The sequence below is a fragment of the Telmatherina bonti genome (assembly GCF_933228915.1).
Source record: "Telmatherina bonti genome assembly, chromosome: 10".
In the NCBI taxonomy this organism is placed as follows: Eukaryota; Metazoa; Chordata; class Actinopteri; order Atheriniformes; family Telmatherinidae; genus Telmatherina; species Telmatherina bonti.
This window is the reverse complement of record NC_136628.1, coordinates 3,034,270-3,053,087: the sequence shown is the minus strand read 5'-3', so window position 1 is coordinate 3,053,087 and position 18,818 is coordinate 3,034,270.

Below are 18,818 nucleotides of genomic sequence, written 5' to 3'. Positions count from 1 at the left end.
TCCGAGATTGACCATCTGGCGGACCCTCCTCTCCAGGACCCCTGAATAGACCTTACCAGGAAGGCTGAGGAGTGTGATTCCCCTGTAATTGGAACACACCCTCCGGTCCCCCTTCTTAAAAAGGGGGACCACCACCCTAGTCTGCCAGTCCAGCGGCACTGCCCCTGATGTCCACGCAATGCTGCAGAGGCCTGTCAGCCAAGACAGCTCCACAGCATCCAGAGCCTTAAGGAACTCATCCATCTCATCCACCGCCGGGCCCTTGCCAACAAGGAGCTTTTTTTTTTTTTTTTCTCTTTTTTTTTAATTGTCTTGTCCAGCATTTAAGCAAGCAGACTGATGTTCTGGATGCTGTGTTCTGCTGAGCAAATTTATTTTGCCAAGGGGAGCTTTTATAGATAGAATGACCCCCTTGTATTTCTGGATTCTTATTTTATTTTTCAATTTGTTTTGGATAATTTTTCGTATTACCGAGTTTATGCTGCTGGACCAGACCAGAGAGGACAGAAGAGAGACAGAAAGAGAACAGAAAAGAAAACAGAGATAAATGCATACATGTATATACACATACATACCCACCTACACATATACCCAAAAAAGCCAAGTCTAGATTTATGGTCCCTGAGGAGAACAAGACCATTGACTGTCAGGAGGACCAGAAACTATCAAGTTAAATCAGAAAGACAGAAAGAGAGCTATCTGCTGCTAACGAATAAACTTGCTGGATGACTCAGTGACTGTGACACATGCAGAACATTTAGAGTGGAACGTGTTCAGAAAAGAGTGATCATGCCAATGTGACCCCGCCTACCCATAGGCAAGAGGCAGGCCAGGAGAACCCAGAGACCTGGGCAACCGGCAGTCACCCCAAGCCGAGACCCCAACCACCCAACTCTGGAGCCAGTCATGCATCCGCCCCAGAGGTGGTGAAGGAGGGCCCTAGCCAGAGACCCCCGCAGTCAGGGGGAACAGGCCCTAGCAGGCCCAGGCTGGCCCCGCCGGGCACCGACTGCCCAGGGCAGACAGAGCGCAGGCCCCAAGGCCCCAAGAGCTCGAAAGCAGCCCCCCGCCCCCACGACATGCTGACGTTGCAGTAACGTATTGTGTCATTTCCTGTTTTCCCTAGCATGTGTCCCTGCGAATTGCTACGAGCCGCTGGCTCCTTTAACCTTTTTAACTTCTAGCTATTGTTAACCAACCACTCACTTTGGCGCACAAAATCTTCCCAAACCATATATTGCATTTATTTTCGGGATCTTAGGCTTTCTGTTTACTTGGCTTAAACAGCTCAAGCACTTGGTTGTAGCATGGCTGCTAGCTCTCTTCCCACACACCGGTCCCCTGCCTTTTTCTTGCTTTGTGTGTCTGATGTTTAGTTACTCCTCTGCCTCCTTTAGTGATAACGGTAGGTGTATTAAGTGTAGCAGCTTGGCAGCTTTGGAGGCGAGGCTCTGTGAGTTAGAAGCCCAGCTCCGCACTCAGTTAGGGAAGCAGTTAGTTAGCAAGCCCCCATTAGCCAGTGTGGAGCTACCAGCCAGGGAAGCTAACCATAGCGGTCCCTCAGCAGTTGCCGCGCACCACTGACCTGTTCATGTTTCTAACAGATTTTTCCTGCTCGGCGACGCCAGCTAACTATTTAAACTTTCACATTCCTAGAACTACAGGCAGAGGAGGAGGTGTTGCAGCTATTTTTCAGTCAGAATCATTAATTAGTCCTAAGCTCAAAACTAACTATAAATCCTTTGAATTCCTGACATTAAATTTATCTCATCCAAAATGGAATTCAGAGAAACCACTCCTTTTAGCATTAGTGTATCGCCCACCTGGACCTTACTCCGATTTTCTGACCAAATTCTCTGATCTCTTGTCTGAGTTAGTGCTGACTACTGATAAAGTCATTGTACTAGGTGATTTTAATATTCATGTTGACCATGAAAAAGATAGCTTTAACATTTCCTTTAGTTCTATTCTAAACTCGATTGGGTTTTCACAAAATGTCCATGGAGCCACTCACTCTCATGGTCATACTCTTGATCTGGTATTGAGACTGATAAACTCAAAGTATTTCCTCAAAACCCTGTCTTGTCTGCTCACTTCTTATTAACCTTTGAATTCACTTTATTTGATTACTCACTGACCAAACATAAATTCTACTATAGTAGATGTTTATCAGACAATATTATTAGAAAATTTAAACAATCAGTTGAATCAATTTTTTCACCTCTACCATGTGTTAGCATGACTGAGAGTCCCCCCTTAAGCCTTACTCCTGCTCAGATTGATCAACATGCTGATACTATAACAGCTTCAATGCGTACAACCTTGGATAATGTTGCTCCCCTAAAGAAGAAGAAATTAGGTAAAATTATGAAGGCTCCCTGGTTTAATTCCCAGCTTCCAGCTCTAAAACAGGCGTCAAGGCGTTTGGAAAACAAATGGCGTTCATCAGGACTAGAGGAGTCTCACTTAACCTGGAAAGAAAGTTTAATCGTATACAAAAAAGCCTTACGTACGGCAAGAACAGCTTATTATTCATCATTGATAGAGGAAAACAAAAACAACCCTCGGTTTCTTTTCAGCACTGTAGCTAGGCTTACTAGGAGCCGGAGCGCTGTGGAGCCATGTATTCCTTTCTCACTTAGCTGTGATGATTTCATGTATTTTTCAGGAATAAAATTGATACTATTAGAGATCAAATCCACAACATTCTCCCTTCTACTTATAATGTTGAGCCTGTTGTGGTCTCCGAAGCATCCTTAGAACCAGGATCTGACTTGTGTCTAAATAGTTTCTGTCCTGTCCAACCCTCTGAATTAACTAAAATAATAGCTTCATCTAAACCATCCACCTGTATCTTAGACCCTCTCCCAACGAGCCTCTTTAAGGACATTTTCCCTTTAATTAATACATCACTACTAAGTCTTATCAATATGTCTTTAGTGACAGGATATGTACCACAATCATTTAAAACTGCTGTAATCAAGCCTTTACTTAAAAAGCAATCTCTGCATCCAGAGGTGATAGCAAATTATAGACCTATATCTAACCTCCCGTTTATGTCCAAAATTCTGGAGAAAATAGTTTCAGCTCAGCTACATGCCCACCTGAGCAGAAATAATTTATGCGAGGAGTTTCAGTCAGGATTTAGAGCTCATCATAGCACTGAGACGGCATTGGTGAAGTTACTAATGACCTTCTTATGGCCTCAGACAAAGGAATTCTGTCCGTACTTATCTTGCTTGATCTTAGTGCTGCATTTGATACAGTCGATCATAACATTCTGTTACAGAGACTAGAACAGGTGATTGGAATTACAGGTACAGCGTTAAGCTGGTTTAAATCATATTTATCTGATAGACTTCAGTTTGTTCATGTAAATGACAAGTCCTCCTCACAAACTACAGTAAGTCATGGAGTTCCTCAAGGTTCTGTACTTGGACCAATACTCTTCACGCTATATATGCTCCCTTTAGGCAAAATTATTAGACAGCATGGAATAAACTTTCATTGTTATGCAGATGATACTCAGATATACTTATCCTTTAAACTAGATGAAACAAATCAGCCGATAGGCTACAAAATTGTCTCATAGACATAAAGACTTCGATGATTAGAAATTTTCTCCTCTTAAACTCAGATAAGACTGAATTAATTCTCTTTGGATCTGAAAAACTCAGAGCTAAATTTTCCAGTTTTGTAATGAACCTGGATGGCATTACTTTAGCTTCCAGTGCTACAGTGAGAAACCTTGGAGTAATATTTGACCCTGACCTGTCCTTTGGTCCACATATTAAGCAGGTTACTAAAACAGCCTTCTTTCATTTACGTAATATAGCCAAAATTAGGGACATTCTGTCTCAGAGTGATGCAGAAAAACTGGTTCATGCTTTTGTTACTTTGAGACTAGATTACTGTAACTCTCTATTACTGGGCTGTCCTAAATATGCCCTGAAAAGCCTTCAGCTGATCCAGAATTCTGCAGCCAGAGTCCTGACCAGAACCAGCAGGAGAGATCATATTTCTCCAGTTTTAGCCTCTCTTCATTGGCTGCCTGTTAAATCTAGAATAGAATTTAAAATCCTTCTCCTTACATATAAAGCCCTCCACAGCCAGGCACCACTAAATATCAAAGACCTCATAGTTCCATATATACCAAGCAGAGTACTTCGTTCGCAGACTGCAGGCTTACTTGTGGTTCCTAGAGTCTCAAAGAGCCGAGCAGGAGGCAGAGCCTTTGGTTATCAGGCCCCTCTCTTATGGAATAAGCTCCCAGTTAGTGTTAGGGAAGCAGACACCCTCCCCACCTTTAAGACTAGGCTGAAGACTTATCTTTTTGACAAGTCCTATAGCTAGGGATGGTTAGCATCCCTTAGTTATGCTGCTATAGGTTTAGACTGCTGAGGGACATTTCCTGATACACCGAGCTTCTTTCTCTTTATCTCTCTCTTTTATCCCCCCCCTCGAAACTCCATCCACACCCACAGCCCTCCAACACAGGCACACCCTATCTCACACCTAACTCACTCACCAACACATCCCTCCACACACACATCCCCATCCCTTCACCCCCCACTCACCTAAATCCCCAATCCTGATCCACCCCAGCCATCCCACCATCCATCTGTAACCCCATACACCCGCTCCCACACATCCTCGCCTCACCCCTCCATCATGTCCTGTGCAAATTGCCCCAGAGGAAGCAGAAGACAAGATGGCCCCGATCAGGGCCCACACAACTACCGCCCACCACTCCCAGCGTCCCCCCTCACCACCCCCACAGATGCAGTTGATCCAACAACCCCCCTCCAGCCAGGCCAACCTTGACTAAGGTCTAACAGATTGCACTCTTCACCCGCCTGAACCCTCCCCCCATGTTGCGGCAAAGATCAATTATATGTGGGCTAAACTCGGGGCTCTTTGTCCGACGCGCGTTCCAATGAATTCTAATACTTCTGTATTAGTGACACATTTATTCTTTCCATTAAGTTCCATAATTATTTCCTACACATGAATAAATGTTACACTGATTATACAGACTCCTCCAGAATGTGTGATGCGATACGCGGTCAACAAAAATGGACTACCCCCAGCTCACCCCACTTCCTCATCCATTCCTCTAAACACGGTGAGTTGGTACCTTTCAAACATTTTGACACACACATACACACACCCACTAACACGCCCACTACGCCGATGCTGATGCTGAGCGTCCTGTGCAACCTCATGAATATCCACACATACTATTATGGCTCCTACACTCCGGCCCCTAATTATTACACAATAATTACCCAGTATCTAATACACAGGAGACAAATCATGTACATACTAATAATAAACAGATTAACATCAATGACTCAAGAGCCAAACACCCAACCCAAGTGATTAGTCAAGTAAACAAGTCCAACGGTCAAAGTCAATTGAAAGAATCTTCAACATGCAGGTAAAGAAGTCCATCCTGAAGATTACAGTCCATCAGCTTCTTGGAGAAGACACAGCTTGGTAACAGGTCTTTTCAGTAAGCTAGTCTTTGTCTTAATCCAAACTTGACGCACAAGTCCTCCCTTATCAGCAACAGTCTCCACAACTCTGCCAGTCATCCATTAGTTGCGAGGTGCAGATTCATCCAAAACGACAACGATGTCACCTGGAACCAGATTTCTTCTGATGCTCTGCCATTTCTGCCATTCCTGAAGCTGAGGCAAGTACTCCTTCAATCAGCGCTTCCAGAACAAGTCAACCATATGCTGTACTTGTTTCCATCGACGACGAGCATAGACTTCATCCTTGGAAAACACTCCTGGAGGCAATGAGGGCTTGGACTTCAGAAGAAGTAGATGGTTGGGAGTCAAAGCTTCTAAATCATGAACATCAGTGGAGGCTTTGGTAATGGGGCGACTATTCATGATAGCTTCAGCTTCACACAGGACTGTATGAAGACCTGTGGTGGAAAATACTCTGGTCTTGAGAAGTTGTAATACATCTAAGAGTCAACTGTCTTCTTACAATGAACATTTTATTATAAACTAATACAAGCACATGCTGTAGCTTGGAGAGAGAACCCTCTCTGCAGATGCTGAAGTAACACCCGATTATAAACCATGCTTAACTCCTCCTAGTTGCTGGGCAGACCATATGAAACAATCATTATCTCTTATTTAAGACTAAACTGAACTCACTAAGCATCAATCACTCACTATATTACTTTATTACCTTTAACCTCTAACCTTTAGACAACTGGTCAACCAAGCAGTTGACAAAAACAGATGCCCTGCAGGAAACTCTTCCTGTCTCAGACTTTGTCTGCACATTCCAGACAAGGATCATATAACTTAAAGAAAGCTTTGTGCATAGACACAAAACACAGCAGGATCACAGCAAACCAATGCATATATGTCTAATACTTAATACAAACCAAACTCATAACAATTTTCTCCAACACTCTCCCTCCTACAGGACCAACAATAAGAAGAGAAATTGTTATCAGAACGCAAAAATACATACAGAAGATAACATTCTCAAAACATCAGGAGCCTCATGCCTATAAGGTTTTAAAAGAATCTTTCAGAAATTACAATAGTGAGGAGCCATTCACTTCAGCTTCAAAATCTCAGTCTAAGAATAAATTTAAGAAAAGTGGAAACAAATCATTCCTCTTAGGGGGTGACAGAGGTGTAGTGAAGACACTGTCGGCGTTCTGGTGGGACTTGGCATGTCACAGTGGCAGTGGAGCGCTTTTTTTTCACCTCTCACTGATCTTGCTTGAGAGCGAAGGCTGGTCTTCAGGTGTGAGAGTAGACTATCTCACTTACCCACGCAACCACAGGGATTATTCTGCCCTTTGTTGGGTGGTGCGTTATTCTTCTGTAATTTCAGACTGAAGAGCTTCAGGAGGTTCAAGCAATCTGTAGTGCCAAGCAGCTCACTCTGCGACCTTTACCGCTGCCTGGGTCGTCAGGAAAACCTGAAATGGCCTAAACCATCGATGTTGGTTCCAGCGCTGATGTTGAAAACTTCTTATCAGGACAAACTCTCCCGGCTGAAGTGAATAGAGCTGCGTAGATGCTGATTCATGAAGGGCAGCTTTCACCTGTGTGCAAATGCCTGAAAAGGGTTCTTATGAGGTTAGGACAGTATGTTAAAACATTACTTTCACACAGAGCTGTGTCTGAACAGGCAGTCTTGGAAGGAACTATGCCCACTTGGGTGAGGGTCCTGCAAAAAGAATCACAAAAAGGCCCATGTTTCCATGTTACGCATGCGCATGTACATCAGAACCAGAAAAAGTACTTTTGGTCCAAGGAAGACCTGAAAAGAGAGCCAGAAGGAAATTTCCCCGTCTGCAACCTGGGAGGAAAACATTCAGGAAAATGGCATCCAGAGAGTCATTCATAAGAGAGCGCCAAAACATGGACTTGTTTTCAGCTAAAGAGTAAGCTCAAGTAACGAGAACTGAGACGGGAGAGCTGCAGCCTCCACCGTGTCACAGTCAGAGCAAACAGCATCAAAAGGGAAATCAAGTCAGGGTCAACTAGAGGTCGGTCAGGGGCCAGGCCTGGGGGGTGCAGAGGATAGTCAGTTTCAGCTAAACAGTCATGGAGTAAAACATGAACAATACAAAGCAACAGTTAGGGCCACTCAGTTATCTGGTATGTAATCATTCAAAGTAACCAAATTCATTTAATCAATTATTGCAAAGTTCCTATCAGGTAGTCTCATCTTAACCAACAACCAGAAAAATCCTCTAGTACTGCATAGCAGGACATGTGTCAAACTGGACTCCCAGCAGTCTGACCAACACTTATCCATGCTGGAATTTCCTTTCTGATTTACTGCTCGTGTTGTTTACGTCATGTCTGCTAAATGACAGAAGCAGAACCAAACTGAAGAATCTCTGCATATATTAAATAAAGCTCATTCAGAACTGTTGATTTAATCAGTAATGTAGTCTAGTTTAGTCTCATGGTTTACTCTGATTTGTCTCTCCCAGACTCCAACAGACCCATTCAGGAGCAACACACACAAAACTGAGATCATGATAAGACTGGCTTTCTATTCCAAATATATTGTAAACATAAGCATAAGCATAAAGCAACAAGATGTAAACCCATCTTTAACAGCTGGACTTCAGGTACTGAACAGCCAGAGACCTTCAGGTCATAATAAAGCGGTTTGTTTTCTATCTACATTTGAACTAAAGCAGCATTTAGAAACAAACTTCTAATACTGATGGTAAAGCTGTTTTCATCTACAACAACACGACGCACACATGTACGTGCACACACTCACAGCAGCACTTCTTCCTTAATGATTTTAATGCAAACGTGTGTAACAGAAAAGGCCAAGGCTAACGGTTTAGCATAGTTAGCTTAACTTTGGAAGTATCAATACTGTTACAAATAATCTGCCTCATATTCATGTTAATTTGAGGACATACAGGGCTTAAATGACTTGTTTGTTTACTTATTAAGCGTGTTAATTAAGAGACTGGTCTGTTTACTGGCAGCCATCGCAAGAGTTGCTTCTACTATTTAAACAAAAATCATCTGATGTGTATTTTAACCACTGAGCATGTCTGCTTTAATTCAAAATAATGAATTCAGATTAGGGATAAAACACCAGCTGTCAGCAAATAAAACACGGAGATTGTTGTACCTGTGTTGCATTCGCTGAAGTCAGGAAATTACAAAGCTACCTTCTTATTTAATGTCATATAGCGGCTTATTTTTTCTCTTTTGACATCTATTCTGTCTCAAACATTAAAAACTTAGTATTCATCACTTTTTTTAAAAAAATCTATTTATTTTCCTATAAAGCATAGCGTGCCAGAAGTTAACTTGTCTGTATGAACTGTTCAGCTTCCCTGCAGCAGAGCAGAGATGTCTGTGTCATTGTTCAGTTGCAGAAGTCTGCAGGAGTGCAAAATTTTATACATGCTCATAAATGTGGTATAAAGCTAAGCAGAAACAGTGAGTAAATGTTTGGTTGTAGGGCCTCATTCCTTGGCCTGGTCTTGTGGATAATCATTCAGCTCGTATCACTCGATCTGCTCAGGATTCAGACGCGCCACAGCCACCATGCTCTCCTCCAATCAGCATACAATCAGAAATTCATGCCAGGAAGTGCCCGACACATGTTCATCAAAGCTTCCTGGTAGATAAATCAGATTCATATGTGTAATTAATTAAGAGTAACATGTAAAGGATCAGAGAGTAGGCAAAAGTTCCAGGAAGGAGATCCAGGTTTTCCACAGAGAACTGAGTGAACACAACAGTCTTTCTGACAGAATCAGGGTGCAGCTTATTCCAGAAAACATCATCTGACTCTGTAGTCGGGGTGGGATTTGTGCTGCCTGCTGGCCACATCCGTTAGTCTTTTACTTCCAGAAAATTCCACAACTGAAACACAGTCTGAGGACAAGGAGGATCCATCACCTCCAGAGGTCAAAGGTGAAAATCCAGCTCAAATGTCCACCATAGGAGCCATATCCACACTGTTCACAGTCACAACCAACAGGGCTCTGCCAGACCCTCTGGTTCTGGGATCTCCAGGCCATCAGCAGCGGCCGGGTCCATGCAGCCACATCTGCATATCAGGTTCTGCTCCAGGACTCAGATCGGTCACAGAAGGGAGGTGGAATGATGCTGTAGGTTGTAGGGACCGTTTCTGCTCCAGTCTCCTGACTGACCACGCGTGACACCCAGAACTCTGCAGTGACCCGGATCAAGAACTCACTCTCCCCCAGCCCCTCCTCTGAATCCCCTCAGGCAGGATAGACAATTTTAGGACCCTGTGGACCAAGCTGCATGCTGACAAGGGTTTAGAAGGGAACGCTGCAATGTGTCCAACACCATACAGCAGACGAGCTTTTGAGACTGAACCATTTGGTCATGTGGTGTATTTTCTTCTCCAGTAAGGGGAAAATAAAGATCATAGCCTCATAATTATAATAGTTTTCTTCTGAATCCTGTGGCAAACATATTATGTGGACCATGTTCTGTGCTGTGAACATCATGTAACTTGAATATTACATTGTAATTGTGTGTGTGAGACTATATTATCAGTGGATTCATAACTCAGTTCTCTCCTGGGAAAGCTGAACATGATCTTGCTAAGAAGATACACTTGTTCTGAGAACTTCTCCTCTCGCCGTTAGCTCACATTTAGCTAAAGTGAACTTATTGCAAGGGAAATTTACTCTAGCAAAGTTACGTTGGTTCACCATTCCTATTTTAAGGTCAAGAATTTTCTCTTTTTTCCCTAACATTATGCTTAGTTTCAGCATCCTTCAGCTGCATTATTTATTTCCAGTTTATCTAAATTTATTTAGACATGCTAGGCATAAATTAATAATTGCAGTAGTAAAGGAATAAAAATCACCTTATGAATGTCTGAAAGGGAACAGACAGAAACCTAAGCTTATTGCCTACACAATGTACAGTAATTTAACATAGTAAGTTCCTAATACTATAAATCACATCTCTCACATTTCAGATTTTTCATTCTTAATATGTTGTTGCTCTTTAAAATGTTCTCAGGTGATAATAAAGAATGCTTTTCCTCAGGAAAAGGTTCCACATTCATACAGGGAGTGGCTTTTATGCTCTTATAAAAGCTTTAGGAAGAAAAGCACAAGCAGCTATTTTACACAGAATTTATATGTTTGTTTCTGCCTAACATGCTATGACATCATCTCCTTCAGTGAGCAGAAGGCCTTTAATGAACACACTCTTTTCCTCACTTCCCTCTCTCATACATTTTTTGTTGTTTGTTTTTTTTTCTTTTCTTACTGCAGTAAATTAGATTTTACACAAACAATTCACTCCAACAGTTGGATGAATGCATGTGAATGGGTCGTGCCCCCACGTTTGTCTACCCCCACACAAGCTTCTAGGCTCTCCTGCGAGAGTCCGGTGTGGCTTCACAAGACGTGGTTTTAATTCTCCACACAATCAATCCAATCAAGTTTAACACAGGAAATTTTACACAACCACCCCAGTTTCCCCTCACATGAAGACAGAGATTTCAACTTCTTAATGGTGCTGTACATCAACCTCCTACTGCAAAGGAACTAGTTCTGTTTGCAGCGGATGTACACAGAGGGTCAATCCCACACCTTTGTAGAATTATCAGGCAAAATTCTCAATGTCTCCAGAAACCAGCCCACACAGTTTCTTCTCTGTTCCTCCTCACTCAAGATGGCTATCCCCTCAGTTTTCTAACTCAAGGTTGGCCTGGTCTTGCTTCTCGAGCTCACAGGACTTACTGACTAATTTACTGGTCTCGGTCTTGTAACTCACAAGATTTACTGGTCTGGTCTTGCTACGTCTAGCTCACAGCACTTACGACTTGGTCTTGTTACTCACGATTTTTAACTTAAACTTTAACCTAAACTTAACTTAAACTCACAGGATTTTATTTATGACGTCAACCTGATCTCGTCTTAAGTTATTCTCTTATCCCTTGAGTTATTCTTTCGATGAGGAGGTGAGGAGGAGAATCCCTGTCACAATGAGAATAATGAAGACAATTGACCACAAAACAGAAAAATATTGTGATTATTAATTAAGATATTGATTATTAATTTGTGATAAATTTCTAGTAATGTTTGACTCCAGTTTGAGTCTGAAAATTAATGTAAATTTAGAATAACACTTCTCACCATTGTCTTTTCACACTGGTTCAGAAGGAGTCCTGGCGTAGTCGACCACGGGTGGGAGAAAGACGTCCTGTCCTCTGAAATTCTCTAATTGAGGTTCTTAGGATGAATCTGTGGATTCAGGTGGCCAACCCGTCTAACCCCAACCTGGGTGGACTGACGCAGGATCCCGGACGAGCCCCCAAAAACTGTGGTGGAAAATACTCTGGTCTTGAGAAGTTGTAATACATCTAAGAGTCAACTGTCTTCTTACAATGAACATTTTATTATAAACTAATACAAGCACACGCTGGAGCTTGGAGAGAGAACCCTCTCTGCAGATGCTGAAGTAACACCCGGTTATAAACCATGCTTAACTCCTCCTAGTTGCTGGGCAGACCATATGAAACAATCATTATCTCTTATTTAAGACTAAACTGAACTCACTAAGCATCAATCACTCACGATATTACTTTATTACCTTTAACCTCTAACCTTTAGACAACTGGTCAACCAAGCAGTTGACAAAAACAGATGCCCTGCAGGAAACTCTTCCTGTCTCAGACTTTGTCTGCACATTCCAGACAAGGATCATATAACTTAAAGAAAGCTTTGTGCATAGACACAAAACACAGCAGGATCACAGCAAATCAATGCATATATGTCTAATACTTAATACAAACCAAACTCATAACAATTTTCTCCAACAGACCCTCTTCATCAAGACTCTGACCTCAACACAGAGTTTAGAACCTTCCGTACAGACTTTATCAGTCGCTCCCACACTCCACCATGATGCGATCCAGCAGGGGGATTAAAATTCCACTTAATTCCCTTCTGAAGCAGAGTGTTGTTAATTTGAGAATGATTCCATCTTTCTACTCCTTCTCTTAGCTCACGTTCCGCTCCAACAAAGTTGGTTCCATTATCTGAATGCAGCTCCAACACCTGCCACGCCTGGAAAGGAAGCTTCGGAGGCCATTAATAAAAGAGTCAGTGTCTAAAGATGACAACACTTCTAGATGCACAGCTCTTATTGCCAAACAGGTAAAGATGACTCCATACCGCTTCACCATGCTTCTGCCTCGTTTGACCTCGAAAGGACCAAAACAATCAACTCCAACGCGAGTAAAAGGAGGGTCACCTGGACGTACTCTCTCCAGTGGAAGATCTGCCATTTTTTGCCATCCTGGTGTAACATGTATTCTGCGACAAGTAATGCACGTAGATAGAATCTTCCTAATTGCAATACTGGCACCTGGAATCCAGAATCTTTGTCTTAGCTCAGCCAGCATGTGGTTGCGTCCACCATGACCTGTCAGTTGATGCACATATCTTAGAACAAGTTCAGAATGTGTAGATCCTTGGACAAAATAGCTGGATGTTTTGCTTCAGCTGGCATGGCTGCTCTACTGAGCCTTCCCCCAACTCGTAGGACACCATCTTCTCCAAGAATGGGATTAGGTTTGTAGAGATGGCTTGTCTTCTTCACACTTCCTCCTTTCTGCAGACTTGCCACTTCCTGTGAGTATCTCTTCCACTGACAATAACGAAGGATAGCAGTTTCTGCCTCCTCAAACTCCTCCAGTGACAAGGAACCAGATCCAGCATGCATCTTGACCAAACCAATCTCTGTCAATTGTTCCTGGATTGTCACTCCAACACCAGAGATTGTCTGATTCACTTTCAGCTGTCTCTTTCTTCGAACAAGTGTCAAAAACAATGATTTGAACCTGAGTAGCCAACCAACCATCCTTTTCAGTTTGACCCAACAGGAAAAATGGTCAATGAAACTCATGAGTGGATCCACCTGCTTACTGACATCTGTAATATTCACAGTCACAAAACTCTTCACCGCTGGATCTTCTGGAGAGAGCTTACTGAAGCTATCAGGATGTTGTGGCCACTTCTTTCCAGGCTCCTGCAAAAACTTAGGTCCTGCTACCCAAGTACCAGTCTTCAAGAAAGACTCCATACTGGCTCCTCTGGATGCAATGTCTGCTGGGTTACTGTGGTTATCGACATACCTCCACTGAGATGATGAGGATAAGGTAAGTATCTCTGCGACTCGATTAGCCACAAAAGTTTTGAACCTTGATGATTCATTCTTGATATATTTCAAGACAGATGTACTATCTGTCCAGAACACAGACTCTTGCAGGTCCATCGTTAACTCTTTCCTCCAGAGTTTATCCATTCGACTTGCAACCACTGCTGCCGTCAATTCCATACGTGGTATGGTGATGGGTTTGAGTGGAGCAACACGTGCCTTCCCCATTATGAATGCACAGTGCACCCTTTCTTTACGGTCATGCTGTAACAAATAGGTCACCGTCCCAAACCCCTCCTCACTTGCATCACTGAAGTGGTGCAGCTCAGCGCTTGCAGTTACCCCAAAGTCCAGAGGTTTTAAGCATCGCTCGACTCTAAACTCTTCAAGCCGATGAAGTCCTTCTAACCATTCTATCCACTTCTGAGCAACATCTTGTGGTAGAGGATCATCCCAACCAACTTGCCTTCTACTCAAGGTCTGAAGGATTCCCTTTGCTACGAGTACAACCGGTGCCAAAAATCCCAAGGGGTCAAAGATGGAGCTTATGATAGATAAAACTCCCCTTCTTGACAAAGGTCTGTCTTTAAGTTTGATGTTAAATTTGAACAGATCAGACTGGACACACCACTGTACACCCAATACACGCTCCACTGGCAAATCATCACTGTCCATATCCAAGGTTTTCATCTCTGTGGACCTTTCATTCTGTGGTATGGCAGCAAGAACGTTGCGTCGATTGCTAATCCATTTAAGAAGTTGAAAACCTCCTTTGTTGCAAAGAGTACGAAGTCCCCGATACATTACAATTGCCTCCTCTTCAGAGCTCACTGAAACCAAGCAGTCATCCACATAAAAATTGTGAAGCACAGCGTCTGTCACATCTGAGCTGAACAGTTGCTGGTTATCCTCTGCACATTTCCTCAATGCAAAACTTGCACAGTTTGGAGATGATGTAGCACCAAACAAATGAACAACCATCTTGTATTTCACGAGATCTTGCTTGTAGTCTCCATTTGGCCACCACAGAAATCTCAATAGATCAGAATCAGATGGTGGTACTCTGACCTGATGAAACATAGCTTCGATATCCCCCATGATGACCACAGGCTCCTTCCTGAACCTGGTGATGACACCAACCAACGAACTGGTGAGGTTGGGACCTTGTAAAAGTAGAGCATTCAGTGAAACTCCTCTAAATGTAGCACCACAGTCAAACACAACCCTTATCCTTTTCTTCTTAGGGTGGTAGACTCCATGATGTGGTATATACCAAATCCTCCCATTATCTAGTTCAAGATCTTGAACTGGAATTCTCTCGGCATAACCCTTAGCGATGATGTCATTCATGAAATGCGTGTAATCAGTATGATACTGATGGTCTTTGACAAACCTCCTCTGTAACATCAAAGCACGCTGTTCTGCCACTTCTTTATTGTTTGGCATCTTTAAATTCATCTGCTTCAAAGGTAAACCAATGACATAATGACCATCTTCCAATTTGACTGACTCTGTGACCAAGTCCATAAAGCGATGATCTTCTCTGGACCATCCTGGCTGCTCATCTTTAACACATTCAGGGAAGTCTAGTTTCATCTGCTGTTGCCACAGATCATCAAGCCTAGACACAAATATCCTATTAACAGTGACACTTGACTGTGTATTTGATGTGTCCCCTGCACTGTGAACTCTGAGTGGCCCGTTTACTGTCCATCCAAGAACTGTCTTAACTGCACATGGACCACCATCTACACGCCTTATGACATGCCAAGGCTCAAGTGCTTTAGGGACATTTGTTCCAATAAGCAGATCGACTCCAGAATTAATCTCTGTAATCCTCAAGTGTGTCAAATGTGGCCATTTTTGCAGGTCTTCTTGATGAGGAATATTACCACTGTGTACAGGCATGATCTTCTGTGTATATAAATCAGATAATTTGCAAAACACATCTTCATCCAGTCCAGCAATCTCCAGATCTGACACAATGTCACTTCCAACCATCTTCTCCTGACCCATTGTCCGCAAAAGGATATTGGTTCTTCTGCCAGTGACATTCAATTTCCTCATGAGTTCTTCTGTGCAAAATGATGCAGAGCTACCAGGGTCTAAGAAGGCATAAGTTATCATAGTTCTTTGGCTCTTCTTGGACTTGACTCTTACAGGCAAAATTGACAGAGTGCAATCACGCTCCCCGGCCCCGGTTAAACCACTGGATTGGACAGCAATTGAAACCTTTTTACTTGTTGTCTCAAAATTATCCTCCTTCTGGACTGGACCAGTTTCCTTTTCTTTGGAGAAAGCATGCAACATTGTGGGATGCTTTGAACCACACACTTTACAGTGAAGTCGTCTTCTGCAGTCTTTACTCATGTGCCCAGTGCACAGACAGCCAAAACATATCCCCTTTCCTTTCAGAAATGTCATTTTCTCCCCATGTGTCCTCCTTTCCAGTAGTGGACACACCTCCAAGTGATGTCCTGATCCACAAAAAAGACAGTTCTTAACAGCAAGCGAATCTCTTTCTCTCATACCGAACTCCACCTTCTTCTCTGTTGCTCCAACGGTGGTAGCAAAGCTACTTCTTTTAATCTTTGTGTGTGACTGTGACTTAGAAGCTCCAACATTCCTCTTTGTTGATGAAAAGGAATCTTGAATATCACCAAACAGTGGATCACTTGCAATCTTCACCTGTTTCTCAATAAACTGGACAATGTCCTGTAGGATGGCTCTTCTGTGAAACCTCTCTTGTATATCACAAACAACATTCCTCCATTTGTCTCTCAGCTTATATGGCAATTTCCTGATAATTATTTGCATATTGCCAGGAACATCCAACTCATGCATAAATTCAGTGTCCATCATAACATTGTAGCATTCTCGTAGCAAAAAACTATATGCTTGCAAGGCTCTCACATCCTCAGATTTTATGTCAGGCCAGGATAAAACTTTATCCATGTAAGCAGTGATTACTTTTATAGAGCTGCCAAATTGTTCCTGAAGTAATGATTTGGCATTGACATATCCAGAATCATTGGGCATGTGAACACAGCTCCTCACTAGTTCCCAAGGCTGACCCCTGGTGTATGGTTCCAAGAAATACAGACAATCCTTTGCATTGTGTGTTTTTGCTTCAATGCTATGTTCAAAAGCACTCATGAAGGTCTTGTACTGGAGAGGATCACCATCAAATATTGGAATGTCCCTTCTTGGCAGTGAAAAGAAAGACTGTTGATTAACCAGTAACGATGTAATTTCGTTTTGTCTTTCCAACACTGACATTAATTGCATATTTTCATGAGCTGTTGCTGGACGTGCTTGACTTGTTGATTGGGGGCAAGACTGATTCTGAGTTTGAACTCCATCTTGCTGTATTGTTAAGTTGTCTTGACTTAAAGATGTATCTTGTATCTGTACATCCACTTGTTTTATTTTGTGGCGGGCACCCAGATGTGTATACGACTGCAAAGCTGAAACACTGTCACAAGCTTGTTGTCCAGTTACTGTTGGCATAAATGTTTTAGCATAAGCATTCAATGTTTGAGATCTCTTCTGTTCTTTCTCAAAATAGGAATTCATTCCATCTGATCCAGTTTGTGAAACAAATGCTGCTTGAGAACAAACAGATCCCTGCTGTAGCACCTTTACTTTAGCCATTGATGCTGCTATTTCAGTCTCCAAATTCAGTTCCTCTTTCTTCTTCCTGAGCTTTTCCACTTGCAATCCCCAAGGCGTGCTTTTGTTTTAACATTTTTTGTCGCGCCACTAACGCAGCCATGTCCGCTTCTGCCTTTATGCGGGCTGAATATGTTGAAGGTAGAAATGACCTACTCTTAGATGAGCGGCTTCCTCTTGAGCCTCTGCTGCCAACATTGGAAACACTGTCACTTGGCTTCACCTCCTCTCCAATATCATCATTACACCTTGCGGTGTCAGAAACACAGGATTCTGTCATGATTTTATCTCCAGAAGATTCACCACAAGTTAGATGAGATTCTTGGGGATGAGAATTTCCCTCTGTAGTCCATTTGTCTACAATTGTCCATCTGTAGTTAAAAGCCACCTTCTGACATCATCTATAAATGCACCATTGAAGTTATGAATGCTTGAAAACCACATATTTTGTTTCTCTTGTTCATCTAGCGAAAACAGTGGAATCACGGATTCATGGAGCATGGTTATTTCTTGTGTTAGCAGTTTTAAATGATCCAAATGAGACTGAACAGTATTGACATTTTCTCTACTTTGCATAAATTCTTTGATGGTTTTTATCACAGCTTTAACTTCATTAACTTTCGTTTGACGTTCCTTTTGAAGCCTTTCAATCTTATTTCCTAAAGCTTTAACAGTGAGCTTTGACTGTCTTTTTCCATCTTTGTCTTTTACACCAGAAACGGAGTTGCATTCGTTTGACTCCATTTTATTTCCTTACTCGTGATTAATTAAATGTCCATCTTCATGCACATGCATCTGTTGTGTGCGTGTCCATACCTCGGATCCAACAATTCCATGAATGAACGTAATACCAGGCATTCGGTGAATGTAGGCGCTCCAGTAGCGTCTCTCACATCCGAAAGTTTCCTCCTCAGAAGCAATCGCATAGGCCCAGGGTAATCCAAACGTAATATTTCCAAGGGACAAGGTCTCTGAGAGTCAATATTTTGTTGACTTAATTGTTGCGGCAAAGATCAATTATATGAGGGCCGCTGTGGGCTAAACTCGGGGCTCTTTGTCCGACGCGCATTCCAATGAATTCCAATACTTCTGTATTAGCGACACATTTATTCTTTCCATTAAGTTCCATAATTATTTCCTACACATGAATAAATGTTACACTGATTATACAGACTCCTCCAGAATGTATGATGCGATACGCGGTCAACAAAAATGGACTACACCCAGCTCACCCCACTTCCTCATCCATTCCTCTAAACACGGTGAGTTGGTACCTTTCAAACATTTTGACACACACATACACACACCCACTAACACGCCCACTACGCCGATGCTGATGCTGAGCGTCCTGTGCAACCTCATGAATATCCACACATACTATTATGGCTCCTACACCCCAGGAAAGCCCCGGAAAAAGGGGCATGAGACGCCCCCCCCCCCCCCCCCGCGCTTGTGAATGAT